At 40.0% G+C, this 17,567-nt stretch overlaps 1 protein-coding gene and 1 long non-coding RNA gene across 3 annotated transcripts in view; both read right to left on the bottom strand.

The window, feature by feature from the left end:
- Positions 1–17,567, bottom strand: part of MICU2 (mitochondrial calcium uptake 2) — a 141,979-nt gene that overhangs the window by 41,343 nt on the left and 83,069 nt on the right. The window lies entirely within an intron of this gene.
- LOC139827170 (uncharacterized) lies at positions 2,882–15,671 on the bottom strand. Its single transcript, XR_011737452.1, has 2 exons — positions 9,586–15,671; positions 2,882–4,065 (listed from the first exon to the last, which is right to left on the bottom strand). It is a non-coding gene; the product is annotated as an uncharacterized lncRNA (long non-coding RNA).

Raw genomic sequence — 17,567 nt, forward strand, 5'->3', positions numbered from 1 at the left:
AGGGAAAACCACCCCGCAATGATTTTCATTGTAAATGCTCTCCATAGTTGTTGTCTGTATTGAAGCCAACCATGCACCCTTATTCAGCTAAGTGCAGCTCCACTGATTCCATCCTCCTGGTGGCCTCAAGAGCATCATATCTGAGATGGCAACTGCTTCCACAGCGCTGTACGTAGGGCAGTAACCTTTTGCCAGCTTCCAGGAGGATGATGAAGGGAGACAAGCTGGACTCTGCGAGCTGGAACAGCAAAGGCATGAATAATTGATGCAAGGTAAGGAAAAAGCACTAGGAGCTACAACTGAGACATTAGTCGGCCAAGTTTGTGAGGCTCTACACTTGGTTAAGTAAGTTTCTCTTCTTTGTGTTGTATTCAGCACAGGAACTCTGAAATACTTCAGCTACCCCATTTTAGGGAACAAATCCTCAATGAGAATTGCTCTATCACGTTAAAAACGAAGAAATTGAAGGAAAGTCTGTTGCAGACATACGGACTCTCTTTTCACCAGCCAGCAGTCACAACTGCAACCACCTAGAGCTCATCTAAACGACTGCGGCAGCCGTCAACATCTGCCCTCTTGCATTCAGCTACAGCCACTCTCCAGAGGACGTTCAAGATACTGACATGACAATTGACCTGTTTCAGAGATGAAAAGACAGCGACAGCAATGATACAGAGGTGCTCGTGCTACCCTTGGGTGAGGAACCTTGGCATGGGTGAAGGGATTGGTGGAGGGGAGGCAGCCTTGGCCAAGAGGCAGAAGAAGACATATCGCATGAAGTGGGTAAGAGTTGGTCCCTGCCACGACTGACTGCACAAGGGGCTGCTGCTACAATAAAAGAGGAAAAAAGGCAGGAGGGAAAGGGCCAGATTGAGAGATAAACGAAAGACATTTCTACTTTTCTAAGTAGTAAATGCAGCAGAGCAATAAATGCCTTTTAATGGTGCTTTTCTCAAATGGATTTCAAAATCGAGATTTAATAACCTAGTCAAATGAAAATGGCACACAGATGTTAGCAAGCTTGTATGCTGGTAGGCCAGGAATTTTTTTTGAAAAAACTGACATTTGGGACCCCAGTGTTATTCTTCATACTGTTGTTTGTGTAAAGTATTAGAATACAATCTTATAACAATGTAATAATTTAAACTGTAGAATCAGTTTCCTCCAATAATTACTTGAATATTTTCTAAGAATTAAATCCAGCTATATTTTATTGGTATTGTCACCATATAAAACCATCTGTGAAGACTCCAATCTCAGTTCTCACTTGGAAACTCGTAATATTCCTTGAATATTAATTTAGCGGTTGGTGCTTATTCTCTGCATTTATTCACTTCCTAACAATGAGATTCCTTTAAACACCAACAAGGAAAGCTCTGTTAATATCACACACTACCGTATCAAATGTGCAGCCTTCTGAAAAACCAGGTCTTTTAAGGCCTTGTCTACAATAATTGGAAAAGAAGGTTAATGCCTCTTCACAGAAAATGCCCCGCAAAGGTATGAACAGTTTTCTTAGCCAGTTCAGACACTACAAATAAAAAGACATCTTCCATTCTATCAATTAAATCTCGGTGCTGTCATTCCTGACACATGACTACAAATATATCAGGATCTAAGTCTCTGAGGAATACAGACAATGGTCACAATTACTAGGGACTATTTCATCGAATAAGATCTGTACAATCTGTAGTTTTATTCTTCTACTTTGATAGATTCTTACTAATAGGTAAATTAATAACATGTTACAAAACTTGTTTCCAGTAGTAACAGTCTTACTTTGGTATCAGAAAAAGAAATTGGGAATTTTTATTGTTCTGAACTTGAATGAATGAAAAGAAAAACTCCCCCCCAACAGATCTGCCAAGACTGTGATGGAATTCTGGATGAAAGCATGAGTATTTTCAAGGGTCTCTACACATTTTACAGATGCTGTCATCTAATTTTTACCATCTACAGCAGATCCATGAAACAATGAAGTACAGACACACCTTTCGCAGACAAAAAGTCCTTTTAGCTTTTTAAAGTTGAATGAATACCAAGTCTACTTAGAAGCAAATTCTACGCTGTTAGCCAAGAAAGTTAGCTGACAACTGTAATTGAGAAAACACTGCCAAGAGCAGCTACGTCAGCCTTAATTTGCCCTTGGCAAACCTGGATATTTTGTCACATACACTTCTTACAATAGAAGTGCTTCCATCATCTATCAGTTTTTTACACTGAGATGCAGAATGAAACCGACATCAATGTTAGAATTAACACTAGGAAAGGGCTGAACTAAGCAAGTACCCACCTGCACTCACTAACACCCATTTACGCTTGGATAGCTGAGGAGAGGCTTAGATCTGTCAAAAGACCTTTAGAGCCAAAGAATGAACAAAATCACTAAGATCAACCATTATAACAATAATCAAATGTCAAAGCAAGAGCAGAGAATCATAGAATGTCCTGAGTTAGAAGGGACCCACAAGGATCATCGAGTCCAACTCCTGTCCCCACACATGCCAACCCCACAGTTCACACCATGTGTCTGAGGGTGTTGTTCAGTCTCTTCTTGAACACTGTCAGGTGTGGGGCTGTGACATCTCCCTGGGGAGCCTGTTCCAGTGCTCCACCACCCTCTGGGGGAAGAACCTTTCCTAATATCCAACCTTTGCAAGATTGCTCTATTTCTATAATACGGAAATTAAAATTAATTTTTGAATCAATCTTTCTTCACAGACTTATCTTCAAATGGGAACAGAATAAAATAGGTGTATTTTCCTAGGAAGACAATAAACTCCTGTCCCATTTATCAGCAAAGTCACTGAGGTAGTTTGACCAAGATCTCTTTTAAGCTCCATTTCAGATAGACACAGCGATAAACAAGTTAAAAAAAAAATTGTCATCCCAGTTTTTTTAATTTTAGATAGCAATCATTGCTATCTTTGCTGAAGCTTGACAAGTTCAAAGTCATACTGGGGTACTAGGAAAGTAGAGAATAACATTAAATATGTTACAATTCAAGCAAACTCTCTGCAAAATGATGAGTGAAACAAACCTTTTAAACTGGAAGGGATTTCAGCACAGTTGCAATGTGTGGACAGGATCAGGGGGTTTTAAAACCCAAACCCACGTGTGCAGCTCACGCTGTGGCCTTCGAAGCAGACCTCACTCTGCAGCCTCGCATGCCATGGGAACAAGATTTCTTCCTTCCAGCTGGCTGCCAGCTCTCACACAGGCTGGACTCTGAGAATCTGCCCCTGAACCATGGCAAGCTGGGTTAGAGAGACCTCGTTAAAATTTTAGCTTAAATTAGCCTGAAACAGAAGATCACGGAAATTAGATAGCTTGTATTTCATTCCTCTCTCAGATATTTTTTATGATACTGGACAAGTACCTCATCCCAACAAGGTGTCCTTTGTTTACCCACCGTATTTACGTTCTCAGCTCTTTCAAGCTCTTCTCTGCACTTATAAAGTGTTTACTCTTAATAAGCAAATAATGTAAAGGGTAAAAAATTTAAGGCAGTAATTAGTTTGTTAAGGCCTCTTTTTAAAATATTAGTGATATTGGAGATAGATCAAGGATAGCAAGAAAAAAAAAAAAACTAAAGCTTTTTTTAAAGCATGACAAACCAAGTGGTCAGATTCCTATACTAGCTCCTGGCAAACCAATAACTGAATAATAAATGAGTGTGCCATTTAAATAAATTAAGATCCACTTCAGACAGAAAGCTTTTACTGAAGTAATGCATTACTCCATCAAAAGATAATTGATAAAAGTCATTTCAATCACACAAATTAGTGAATTGAACCACCTGAATTAAAATCCAAGTATGCCCAGTGGAAAAGGCAATTTGCAATAATAGAAGCTTCTGATATGCTTTATAAAACAAACTTTGCATCTGTCGTTCTTTATTTAGAGCAATTGTTCCGCTGAGGAAACGAGGAATACACAGTCCTGGGCCGAGGCCAGTGCTGGCAAATCTCCACTTCAGAAGAGCAGTTGCATCAGAGCCAGTCAATGCGGGAAGGTTTCTCTCTGCGTAAGGCAGCCCGTGGTAAAAGCGGTGGGATGCTGATGCTGGGAGAAAACATCAAAGGATGACACAGTGATTTAGGAAACTGAACCAGACTGAAAAATTAAGATAAGCCAGTTTTCAAAACCTGTTGAAGAGACCATGGCACCAAGTCACCAGCGGTGCCAGGACTTCCAACATAACTACAGGTATCAGAGTAAAAGCAGATTTTGCGGTGCTCTCTACAGAGCATGTGAGCAGCTCAGTCCTCGCTGGGACTGTGGCAGCAGCCTGTGGGGATGGCGGGGAGAGCAGGGGAACAGCTTCTCCTCAGGTGTTATCCCAGGAAAGTGACTTGCTCCCAGATCTGCTCCTTTTCTAATAACATATCCAAACTGCAGATAGGAAAAGCTGAGAATAGGTTCAAACTTCCAAGCTTATCACTAGACTTGCACTGCAATGATATATACCACACAGAAAGTTGTTTCTTCCAAAACACCAGAAAAGCCTAACAGCAATTGAGTCTGGGAAGGGCTAACCAGACCCATAATACAACAGCTCCCTGCACATAGGCTGCGTGTTAATGGTAGCCCTCAGCTGCAAAAGAAGCATGAGATGTGAGTTAGGACTTCATATGCATTATAACACATATGCAGCAAGAAGCCAAGCAGTGAGCGGAATTGCACATGAGCGTCTCCCCAGCAGGAGAGGCTGCCAGCCCTCAGGGCTGGTTCTGAGCTCAAGACCAAAGGCAGCATCCAGAGGGAAAATGTGTCATGTGAAGCACAAGTCCTCAAACTCCCAAATAAGCACCGCATGCTTGGTTCCTCTGGCTTCATTTAGATGTCTAAAAATTAGATGCCTAAATCTGAGTTAGTGATCTCTATGGTGCTTTGCTGTAACTATGATGGAGTAAGGATATATGTAGAAAAGGGTTTATAATTAACTTTGAAATTTGCTGCTCCTATTTCAGATCTGAAGAAAAGTTCATACACCCAAAAGCTTGTCCAATTTTTCCAACTTAGAACAGCTGGTCTAATAAAAGATATTATCTCTCTCTACAAACCTCATCCTGACTAACGACCCCAGGCTCCCTTTATAGTCAAAGGAGAGAAACAGACACAGCAAAAGAGCAACTTACTCCAGGCTAAGTGTCTAATAAAGGTGTTTTACATACCTGTTTCCTTCCATTAACTTTAAAGAGATGCTACAATCACTTGCTCTGACCCAAGATTCAGCTTTTATATACCTAAACTGAGGAGACAAATCCTTCTGCACACAACCAAATAACTCACACCATGACTGCCTTTTGTATTTGTTATATCTCTAATCTGTTTTTTCCAACCTCCTATCTATTATATCAGCTTGATGTTAGTGGTGCTAAGGACATGTGTTCTCTGTCTTACTAAGAACCTAGTCAGATGCAAAGTATACTACAGTTCAAGAGGCAGAGTGGCTACATAATAAAGCATTATAAAGGACAATTAAGATCACCTGGAAGGAGCTGTATCCATAATACATGTTTCTGAGACCAGATGGATGCAGTATGACTCCTGCCAACCTACAGAGAATATTATGCAGTTCAGACTGTTGGGACGGATGGCATCTCCTGAATCTGCACAAAACCATGGACCTTCCACAAAGAGCACGCAGAGCCTCAACTCCATAAAAAATCCTGGTATTAGGGTTCAGATGGTAGTCAGTCTCATCTAGCACAGAGAACAGCATAAGCTAGACTAAGTCTTCGAGAAGACTCTAAATTCATGAACTTTGATCCTACGCTGAAATAAAGAAGAGAATATTTCTGTAGCATCGCTATGCTTTATGTTGCCATCTTCTATGGCTAACAAAGACTAGTTTTTGGAGTACTATAGTGCTGGAGCACATCCTCGGTTAAGATACTAACAACAGATGAAGATAAACTATTAGGTTAAGATACTAACAACAGATGAAGATAAACTATTAAGATAGCCCCAGAGCATTACAGGTTTAATTCTGTTCTTCTACTAGACAGTGTTAGAAGTCTTGATCTAAGGGCTTTGTCATCTACTGTAAGGCTAGAGAAGATAACAAAAAATAGAAGGACAATTAAAGAAGGATAAGAACAACAACAATGAAATGACACAGTTAAAATCTAACTGCACGCACAAAGAGCAAATTGCATCTTAATTGTAAGCAGAGATTGATTTGGATTCAGAATGAAACTGCATGCAAATCAATTGTCTCACAATCAAAATGAAAGAAGAAAAGGTCAACATCTCAAAAGCACCAGAAATTCTTAGTCTACTGTACAAGACTCGATTTAAGCTTATGTGCTCAATATAAAACCACCACTGCCACTGTACCAACTATCATATCTCATTCAACCACTTCCTTCACAATTTGTATTATTCCATATATCTGAAGATCTTCCCCACCGTGATGAGCTGATACTTTTCACACGCCTCTTACATTATTTGTAAAAAAAAATAGTACAGTTAAAGACCAAGCATAGCGAGATGATTGAGAGGGGTCCTGCCACAACATCCACTAGCTCCTTCAGAACTCTCGGGTGAATCCCCTCAGGCCCCACGGACTTGTGAGCCTTCACCTGATACAGCTGGTTCCCTACAATTTCAGTGTCCATAAATGGAAAATCACTGTTCCCATACTCAGCGTCCTCCAACCTAGAGGACCGAGCAGTCCAAGGTCTACCTGTATTATTAAAGACTGAGGCAAAGATCTCATTGAATGCCCCTGCTTTTTCTTCATCTCTATTAGTCAGATGACCATCTTCAACAAGTATAGGTCCAATTTTTTCTTTAGACCTCCTCTTGTTATTCACATACTTAAAAGAAAAAAAAAACATGGAGAAGATTATTCTGGGTACTACTGAAAGGCATTTAAAGAATAATGTAATCATCAGGCACAGTCAACATGGATCCCCAAAGGGAAAGTCCTGTTTAACTAACTTGATATCCTTCCATGATAAGGTCACCTGCCCAGTAGATGAGAGAATGGTGGTACATGTTGTTTTTCTGGATTTTAGCAAGGCTTTTGATACTGTCCCTCACAGCATTCTTCTGGACAAGCTTATCCCAGCTGTGGGATAAGCAGGTTCACAGTCTGCTGGGTGAACAAACTGGCTGAAGAACTCAGCTCAAAGAGTTGTAGTGAATGGGGCTACATCTGGCTGGTGACTGGTCACCAGTGGTGTTCCTCAGGGTTCAATTCTGTCCAATATATTGATCAATGATCTGGATGCAGGAGTTCAATGCACCACTAGTTTGCTGATTATGCCAAACTAGGAGGTGCTGTTGACTCCCTTGAGGGACAGGAGGCCCTACAGAGGGATCTAGACAGACTGGAACATTGGGCAATGATTAATGGGATGAAATTAAACAAGTCCAAATGCTGGATTCTGCACCTGGGATGGAGTAACGTTGTATAAATTAGGAGACCAGTGGCTGGAGAGCAGCCTTGCAGGAAGGGACTTGGGTGCTGTACGACAGCAGCTCAATAGGAGTCAACAGCGTGTGCCCTGGCAGCCAAGAGGGCAAACCCCATCCTGGGGTGCATCCAACTCAGCATGAGCAGACATCAAAAGAGGTGATTGTCCTGCTGTATTCAGTGTTGGTGCGACCTCACCTTGAACACTGGGTACAGTTCTGGGCCCCACAATTCAAGAAGGATGTGAAGGTCCTTCAATGCATCCAGAGAAGGATAACAAAGCTGGCGACAGGGCTGGAAGGAATGTCCTGTGAGGAGCAGCTGAGGACTTTGGGCTTGTCTAGTCTGGACAACAGGAGGCTGAGGAGCCACCTCATTGCTCTCTACAGTGTCCTGAGAGAAGAAGGAGAAGGATGTGTTGAGCTCTTCCCCCTGGGACCCAGTGACAGAACACGTGGGAATGGTTCTAAGCTGCACCAGAGGAGGTTTAGACGGGACATTAGGAGGCATTTCTTTACCAAGAGGGTGGTCAAACACTGGAACAGGCTTCCCAGAGAGGTGGTCAATGCCCCAAGCCTGTCAGTGTTTAAGAGGCATTTGGACAATGCCCTTAATAACATGATTTAACTTGTGGTGAGCCTTGAAGTGGTCAGGTAGTTGGACTAGATGATTGTTTAAAGTCCCTTCCAATGGAAATATTGAAGATTCTAACACTGAAGATTGTCAATTATTAAAAATTCAATTCTTTTGCTGGCAAATATAACTGAGGTGCCAGATGAAGACTTCTGTGGGAATTTATCACTAGCATAAAGCTACCTTGCTAACCCTGGAATAAGGAAAAAGAGCTCATGTCAGAGAGGGTTGTCTTCTCCATCTTCTTGCTTTGATGCATTTTTTCACCTAAGCAGAAACTGCAAATCATAGCAAACAGTGCCAAGTTGTATGAAGTAACTGTCTAGCTTATGTATTGCACTTTGATATATAACGAACACACCAATCTCTAAGAATTACAGATAACGAGGCCAGAAATGACCATGTGGGTCACCTACCTTGTCCTATTGCTACCAACAGACTTTTGCTCATGCATTATCTCAGCGGTTTCTGTGCACACAAACGTAAGCTCACACATTCAAAAAACAACATTAATACTAAGCTGTAGTTTGGGCTTCAAAAGACAACACTGACATTAATTCAACTGCTTTGTTTATGCAATAGTTTGCACTTTCTTAAACTTACTCATCTAAGCACAAACTTCAGAGTACTATTGATATTGCTTATTCCTAGTGGAAAAGAAAAAAAACTAATAACTTGATCTAATTTAAAAATTAAAACTGCAAATACTTCATGAAAAAATTGAAGTTATTCATGGTATCAGCATGAAAAATGCAGAGCTGCTACCATAATTCTGTTCAGATGCAGGGCATTTCTAGTGCTTGTGTCCAAGCAATAAATAGCTGACATACGAATGCATCAAGCCAATTTAAATTACTGCAGTGGGTAAGTAACCAGGAGCACTGACATTTCACATAAATTGAGTGGGTTCTCAAGAGTCCTGTAAATACGAAAAGCTATTTAGATCCAGTTTATATAGCAGCTCATGTTTTTCCTGTTTCACCCTATCACATATCAAAATTATCTACACCATCATTAATGCTTTCTTTTTTGCTAAAACGGTATTTTTCTTTTAAAGATTAATTTATCTCCACTACAGCAACATGCAGTGAGAGTTCTTAGAAATATTGCAAAAAATGTTCCAAGAGGTGACAGTTGATTGGAAAAGTACAATGGAATTTTGCTAGAAGTACCAGCTTGGGAAACTTTTTCCATCATATCCCAGCAATCCCCAGCCAGACCTCTGGAAGGAAAGAAAAAAGAGAAAAGGAGAGAGAGGTGGCTGACGTTTTTCTGCATTGCTGTTGTGAAATCTGAAGCAGCAGGTGGCTCGATTTCTATTACTGTACTGTTCTAACGATGGTGGTAATCATTGCTCCTGTTTCATTCTCCTAGTGCCTTGACCTTCCATCAAATGTCTAGAATTTGACTCCTTCAGGGCTACCCTACATCCTTCACAGACTAAACACATACTTTCCAAAATCTTATTGTTCTTATTTCCTTCCTAGTGGTAAAATTTCAAGGGAATATAGCACAAACATCACCTTTCTGGTGAGAAAGCTGGTCTCAGGAGCTTAATGAAGTGCGGTTCTCCTGCGGTTAAGGGAAATTGCCTCATTCACAGAAGAGCTGAAGTTGGAAGGGAGCTCTGGCGGTCACTGGGGTCATTGCAATGTCTTTCCTCATCTTCTCACAGCGACAACTGGAAAAAGCTCGAAGCAGAGTCAGTCCGGGCAGGTTGCCCAAGACATGTCCAGCTGGGTTTGGAATATGCTTGCAGATGTTTGTTTCTAGAAGGGCTATGAGCACAAGACATCTCTCTAATTTAATATAGTCACCTAATCAACTTTGCAATAGGTAAATATCAGTTTAAGAACTTTTGTAGCCTACACAAACATCAAGTACAAGCCATGGTTGGTAGGTTTCATACGGAATTTTAGGATTTCCCCCCTTTGCTTATACCAAAGGCAACAACATTCTTACGTAGCTGAAGACTGTATCCTGGCTTCAGTTCTCACTGATGACCTATGAAGGAAGAGACAGCATTTCTTCCTTATTTGTCAAGACACGAGAGAATGAAGTACTGGATTTAACAGCAAATTCAGGCATTTTATCGAACAGAAGCACTTTTTCGTTGGTAATTTCATTAACGAGAGCTCTGTGTTTAAGCTCGAGGCCTGGGACATTTTGTCTTCCTGTCCAGAGCATGGTAAACACCAAAAGAAATCAGAACCGTATGATGCTTATTGTGCAGAACATACACCCCATTCATGAACACACAATTTACAGTGACGTCTGAGAGCATTGCTACTGAGTTTACAGAACGGTTCATCTGTAAATTGTAACCAATATAAATGCTGCTTAGGAATGAAAGGATTAAGTGAATACCCACTAGATGGTGTTCAGTTACTGCACAGGGTGGCCTGGGCTACTTACAGCTATGCTGGCTCCTATTCACCTCTGCTTTGCATCAGACTTTTCTTGAAGAAACAACAAATACATTTGTGTAAGAGGACAAAAAGGGATGAAATCATCCTTTTTACTAGAAATTTGGAAATGCTTTACTAAATTAATTACCACCTGTGCTGAATGTGGGTAAGAGGAAGTTCTAAAACATATGACAAATCTAAACAAAAGAAAGTACACAAGACTGTTTTGGACCCACTTGCTAATATTCTATGGTTTTACTCAAGATAGTGGGGTATTTTTTGTGATTGGTGATGATATCCAACTGCTCCTCATCCTCCCAAACTCTCGTGATATCATCCATTGAAAGAAAAGGGTGAATAAACACTCACCAAAGAAACACAGCCATTTTGTAATTAGTTTTATTAAAAAGGTGAACTGAATTACCAGATTTTTATTCTAGTAGAACCTAAAGCATCATTTTGTTTTCAGCAGAACTGTAAAAATTGCAGCCAATTCCCACTAGTGATTAGTGAATCAGCATAAGGAAAGAAAAAGTTAAAGTACTATATTTTAGAGGAAGAGACTTTTGGCATAGGTGTAGTACTGTAGCACTTAACTTCAGATATTTTAGATTCCTGGAGATTACAAGGATGACTAGTGATAAATGGAATTGCTATTTAGAGCTGAATTAAGCTGATCCTGTCATGTCAGAATTTCCAGAAGGAACCTTTTCCCTTTGTAAGGCTCTGAAGTGCAACCTTAAATGAAAATTTTTGGAAGGCCATTTTAATGCAGATGACCCCAGTGATGACATTACTTTTTCCACCTGCCACCATAATAAGATAAGGACATTCTAATGACCTTGTTTGGGAATTTTCCTGCTGAAGACTCTGCCTACTGCTTTGGGCATTTACTGATCCTGCACAGCCCCACTTCATTATTTCCATAACTCTCCAGCTTCAAGCATTATTGCAATCTCTGGCTTTTCTTTCTTCCTTCTCATGTTTAATCAGACCTCCTTTCAGTGGCTGACTTGCTTTCCTTCAGCTGATGGTCCACGTCATTCCCACTTTTACCTTTAAATTAGCCAGGAGTTTCTTTCTACTTCTAAGATTAGCTCATTCTGTTATTAGCACATACAGAAGCTCTGAGCAAACCAGTAACAGCCCCCGCTGAGTCTGACTTGTTTATACATCATTAAAATCTGTCACACAGCAATTAACAGATGTTTGGGAAGTTTTCCTACAGCAGAGGCTCCAAGGGTAGCTAAGTGATAACAGAATGCTCCTGTATTTTGAGCTAAGAAAGGTTTACCCTATTTTTGCCACACAAAAAGATTAATGGAGAAGTCTAGCTTTGGTGAGTTTATTAGAACACCAGAGTGAAAACAGTTACATAAAACTAATTTGAAACATTGTCTTTATTCAGAAGATAAAGTGGTAATGGAAAGGGAAGCAGGGTCATTAAAAGTCTGAGAAATCCCCTAAAAGACTGGAAAGAACTGAAGTAACGAGAAATCATAGAAGAGCTTAAAAAATGATATTAATCATGCCTTATTGTAGTGGCCAAATGGTTTAGTTAATTTACAACTACAAAAAAGTTAGAAAAAAATTAATGCCGCTAATAGTATGTTTACTAATACACTACTGCCTTCCCTACTACTAGAAAAGAAAGCCTTGTGCACCAACTAGAACACCTCCTCTGCAGTAAGGGGTGAACTTCTGAGACTGAATAAGAGAAGGAAAGATAAGCCGTCTCTTGACCCTGTGACTTCAAACTCCTCACATGCTAAAGAAAAAAAATCTAGACAAAGAAGATCAATAGTTTCTTTCAAAAATGAAGTTATTTTCTAGAATTGTCCTATTTCCTCAGAAAAAAACCTTTCTCTCCTGAACTCAAATCATCTGATGAATCCAATCTGAGGAAGACATTTGGCTTTATCCTGGTTTTAAATTTATGTACAGATTTTCTAAAGAATTCTGATCTTATTAAGCATCAGAGGAAATGTCGTATTAGGTCTGTCAAAACAGAAATAGAACAGAAATATTTTATTCAGTAAAGATAATGTAGGAGGCGAGTCTAAATGCATAAGTACACTTTATATCAAAATTCCTACTAATATTTAACTTGTAGCAGCCATCGGTACGCTGGCCTCTGGTGTCCGCTGCCTCTGATTACCCTTGCATTGTGTCCTTCCTGCCATACTCAGTTTCTCTGACAAAACGAACTGCTGCTCCAAGAGCAATCTTGGACTGAAAAAATGAGTAAGTTTTCCTGTTCCTGTGCCAAGGTATACATTACCTGGGGGCACCAAACCCCTGACTGTACATAACCTTCTAGAAGGATGTTCTTTGCTTGATCTCTCTTTTTCTGTCTTAATCACACTTTCGTGATGACGCCAAAAATTTCTTCACCTAAGAACACAGAAAATAACTTGCTCTCCTCAGCCTGGCAGACACATGGGGGCTACAAACCAGGACCAAAGCACCTCTGGAGTCAGGAGCTGTTCTGCAGGTAGTGACTGCGAGTGGGGCACAGGATAAATGTGTTTAAGTGCTTTGCTCGAGTGAGTGTTGTTTTGTACCACTCTTCTCCTTGACAGAAGCTGCAGTTTGACAATTCGATTGTTTCAGCAACAGTATTAATTTAAGAAGTTCCCGACTTTACTCCTCATTCCATCCCTTAGGCCACAGTGATTGCTAGCAGACTGTGCTTTGAGCCAGGAAACGAAGCTGGCTTTACAAAAATAAACCAAATTCAGAAAAGCAGGGAATACAGCTACCTACATGAAGGTGTGGGATGGACAGCCTGCCCCAGCCAGGGGAGATAAAAATAAACTTGGGTTTGCTTAACCTAACAAGAACAGTGCTGAGTGGTAATAAAATAATCTACAAAGCATGATGGGGTTAAGACTCAAAAAGAAAAAAATAACCAAACTGTTTTAGGCAGTGGGAAACGTTGGCACAAAAGTAAGTGGGTTTGAACAGACAGCAATTAATTTTAGGTTGGATATCACTGGAGTTTTCAAGCAACAGAGGGGATGCTGTGTCATCATTTTCCAATGCAAGCAGTGGTTACAAATGATACTGAGTAGGAAAAATGCAGAAAAGCTTCTAAAGAAGAGTTTCTAAACTGCTAAAATAGGACCTAATTTTTGTGATATATATGACAAATTTTGACACACTTAGCCATGAAATGCTAAAAACAAGTGCCAAGCCATTATCACCCTAGTAGAGGACACAAATCCTTAAAAGTACAAGCTATTACACCTTAACTTAGGTGAGCTGTAGTAATAAATGTAAGTGTTCTTACAACGGCACGACTACGCAGATATCCTTTTTCCTCCCTACAGCAGTACTGGACATAAAGAATTGAGATTGAATTGAAATGTGAATCAAATTTTAAGGAGACTTTTTACAATTCTCAAGCTGGGTACAAATGAAAACAATAGACGGCTTTCTTTTAGTGAAAGAGTAAAGTAATTTATGTTGCCCGGTGTACTTTTAAATTGACCATACTGGTTTCAAGCCCCTCTTTTTCAACAGCAGAGATTACCTTTACCACCACACGCATCACAAAAAACGTTGCTCTTTCCTGGTAAACAGTTGCTCCCTTTCACCAATTCAAAGCCAGAGAAGCAAATGAAATTTCTGAACATTAGTTTTTATATTTTCTCCAAATAAAGTGATAGTAAAGCAGAAGTGCTAGCATCAAAAAATCCATGGAAAAGAAAAAACTGCTATGTCAGGGTGCAGATGACTGTTCAGAAGCTGTCAGACACAGTAAATAAATACAGTACTAATGGAAAAGCAGATGACCATCCACATGAGACAAAATAACTAATTTTAGTAACCTCTATCAGAAGAATCTGCTCTGTCAGCCTCACAACTGTTTGGATCCAGTCCACAATTAAAAACAAACACATCTCACTCTTCCCCAGGAAAAACAAAACCAAAAAACATCTGGAGAGCAATGAAAAAAGACAGAAGTCATCTGTTTTCTGGAATTGGTAGTTTCTCCGGTGGGATACGTGACTCATTGAGCATCTGCCAATTGCCAACACAGCAGCAAGACCCCACTGTCCCAGTATTGTCAGAGGTATTGGTGCAAAGGACATGAACTGAAGGTTTGAAAAGAAGGCTAGCCCTTGGGAAAATGAGCTGTATCATCCTGAGACTTCAAACATCAGGTCTTCTGAAAGACAACTGAAACTGTCTGAAGAAAGTCAAATGGCAGCTGCCTTGACCATATTTTATATTCAAATTCCACATAAGGATCCCATTTTCACATTTTTATTAAGCCAGGTAGGATCATAGCTCTTGATGTACAAAGTCTCAAGACACTGGCATTTTCTATATACTGATAAGCTAACTAGAAATAAACAAGAATGGCCAGTTAGGATGCATTTGGACCCAGTAGCAACACTGAACTACTTTTCATCTTGTAGGAACCAAGGCAGGATTTGTTGGAAAATGCATTATCTTTCGTTGGCTACAGCTGAAAAATCCTTATGCTTTCAGGTGCACCAGTCTTTTCCAGGTCTGAAAGATATTTAATTAAAATGGAGCAAGCAGAATGACCAGGGGCTTGCCAGTGTTCTGGATGGTGGTGCGAGGACCAGAGCTCTCTGATGGACTGGACAACGCTGGAAGATTGATTCGATTCTTAAGAGCTGGCTCGTGGTTGCATTCTCCTCTACAGTAACAAAGCTGAGAATCCCAAGAGAGGGCACCGCCATGTAAGCAGGTGGCTCTAACGAGAGAAATCTGTGCGTTTTACACACGGAAAAAAAAATCTTTGAGCTCAGTATTTGGTTTTGTTTCACAGCAGATGAGAAAAGCTACTGGGTGCAACCTGTGTTATAACCCACTGCAGGCGCCAAATGGCTGGGAGAAAAAAAGAGCATAACACAGGTAGTTTCTCCCTTAGGAAATCAGTGTTTACCTAAGAGGGAGCAGTGGAACTTCTCAGAGGTGTCCCTGGAGACCTGAGCTGTTCGGCCAGTGAGTTCAACTCCCCTCATTCACCACAGCAGGCTGCACAGCCTGCCTGCTGCTATTGCCTAGAAGGAAAGTGATTTTCGATGGTTCTACCTTAGACATTTTTAAAAAACCCATAATGTACCATTTCTTATGAGAACATGTAGGGAAGAAAACCCAGTCTATATCAAGATTACTCGAAACAGTATAAACCATATGATTAACATAATAAAAATTCAGCACTTGCCTAAGAAAAAGCACAGATCAATCAGCACCAAATAGTCATAAACAGCTGAAAATGTGAGGGTAGAATGCAAACTAGATTTTGGCAGGAGCCTGACCTGCACTCCTGGCACTTGCTGTGGTAAACTGAGGGTCTGCAAGATCCCCATCAGTTCTAAACATCTGAAAGCAACCCAAGGAATTTTAAAAACATTGTACTTCTTAGGTACAAACCAATACCTGTCTGTGTTAAGGACATATGTTGCAAGAAATTAAAATACATTTAAGAGTGATAAAAATTCATTGAGTCTGATTTTCACGCTACATCTGTTAAGACTTAATTGTCAGTTAAGCAGGATGTTTCAGAACTGATTAAGTTCCACTGAATTTATTAAAAAAATAATACTGAAGTAATCAGCCAGAAAGTATTCAGAAGTTGTGGTAGAAAAAAATCCCAGAGATATTTTCTGTGGTATGCTGAAAGTATGTTATAAATGTAGTTGAAATAAAGTGTGGTATTCTACAAAAATAAAAAAAATCTTTACAAACAGGAAAAATATTCAGAGACCTAGAAAGATCGTACAAGTTCTTGAAATTTGCTCATATGTATAAAAAAACCCAAAAGTGACTTCTCTGTTAAGTACTTTAAATATCATGGTAGCATCTCACAAAACTGGAATTTTTGACTAAAGCCGAAACTGTTGCAAGACTTCTGAAATTCTAAGGCAGCCGATGTTTATACAACAAGCAGACGCCTGTTATTAATAATGAGATCTTTCCATTACTTGTACTACAAGTATTCTGTATGCGCACAATATATTTTCATTTGTTTTAAGGAATCTGTTTTCCATTCAGATGCCATTAAATAACCAATAACTTTCACACTTCAAATAACTAAATCCTTCAAGATGTGTGTTGAAACCACTTGCCGTCTTGCTTGCAACTCTGCTGAAGCCTGACTAGTTTTATTATTAGTACTATTTTTGTGCTGAATTTTAAAAAATTGCTTTCATTCATTGAGAAGCTGCAATATACCTTCCTTTAACAACTGTTTCTCAGAAGGTTAAGTTAGTAATGTAATGTATTTTCAAAACACAGCATCTTCCCAAAGTTTTTATGTAGTGAGTAAGCATTGCAGTCAGTTGAGATAAGAACTCTGATTCTGGGTCATTCTCCAGCTTGTCAGCAATGCCACAAAGGGAAAAATAAGATTTAATCACAACAAAGCCACAGGCTTATTGTAACCTTACTGTTGTTTCATGCAGACATAACCACAAAAACACAAATGTAATTAATACAATATCAATATAATTTTAAAGACCCAAAATATATCTTCCTATTTGACCTTACAAGGAATGTGTCCCAGGTACCTCCAGCCTTGTCTTGTAACATGGTTCAGTGGAACAGGGGTAAAAAAAGGACACCTCCTCCCTGTGCAATGATATGCTAAAACCTCCTGCTTCTTAAGTGATTTTGCTCCACGGTTCACTTTCCTCCGAACGCCACTGCTCCATCCTCCCACGTGAGCGGGCACGTGTCCTCGCAGCCACAGGGGCTGCAGCACTGGCGGCCACTCTGCCCAGCACCTCTGCTCTGACCGCAGCTGCAGTTGCCTCTGTTTCTCTGACTCTGAACCTAACAAGCTGTTCCAAAAAATGAGACCAAAAAAATACATGGGTGCAGTGGCCAGTAGTTAATACACCAAGAAAGCAGCCTGGCTCACAGACCACATTTGATGGCTGTTTGGGAGAAGACCCCATTTCACCTCAAGAACCCCATCTATAATTCTGTTACACAGGGCCTTAAGATGCAACCACTACAGCAATGCATTAGTCTTTATTTTTGTTTCACAACATAAATACAGACATAAGTATACATTATCATCAGCATTTCTGCAGTATTTCTAATGCTTCTAG

Source organism: Patagioenas fasciata, chromosome 1 (assembly GCF_037038585.1).
Source record: "Patagioenas fasciata isolate bPatFas1 chromosome 1, bPatFas1.hap1, whole genome shotgun sequence".
NCBI lineage: Eukaryota > Metazoa > Chordata > Aves > Columbiformes > Columbidae > Patagioenas > Patagioenas fasciata.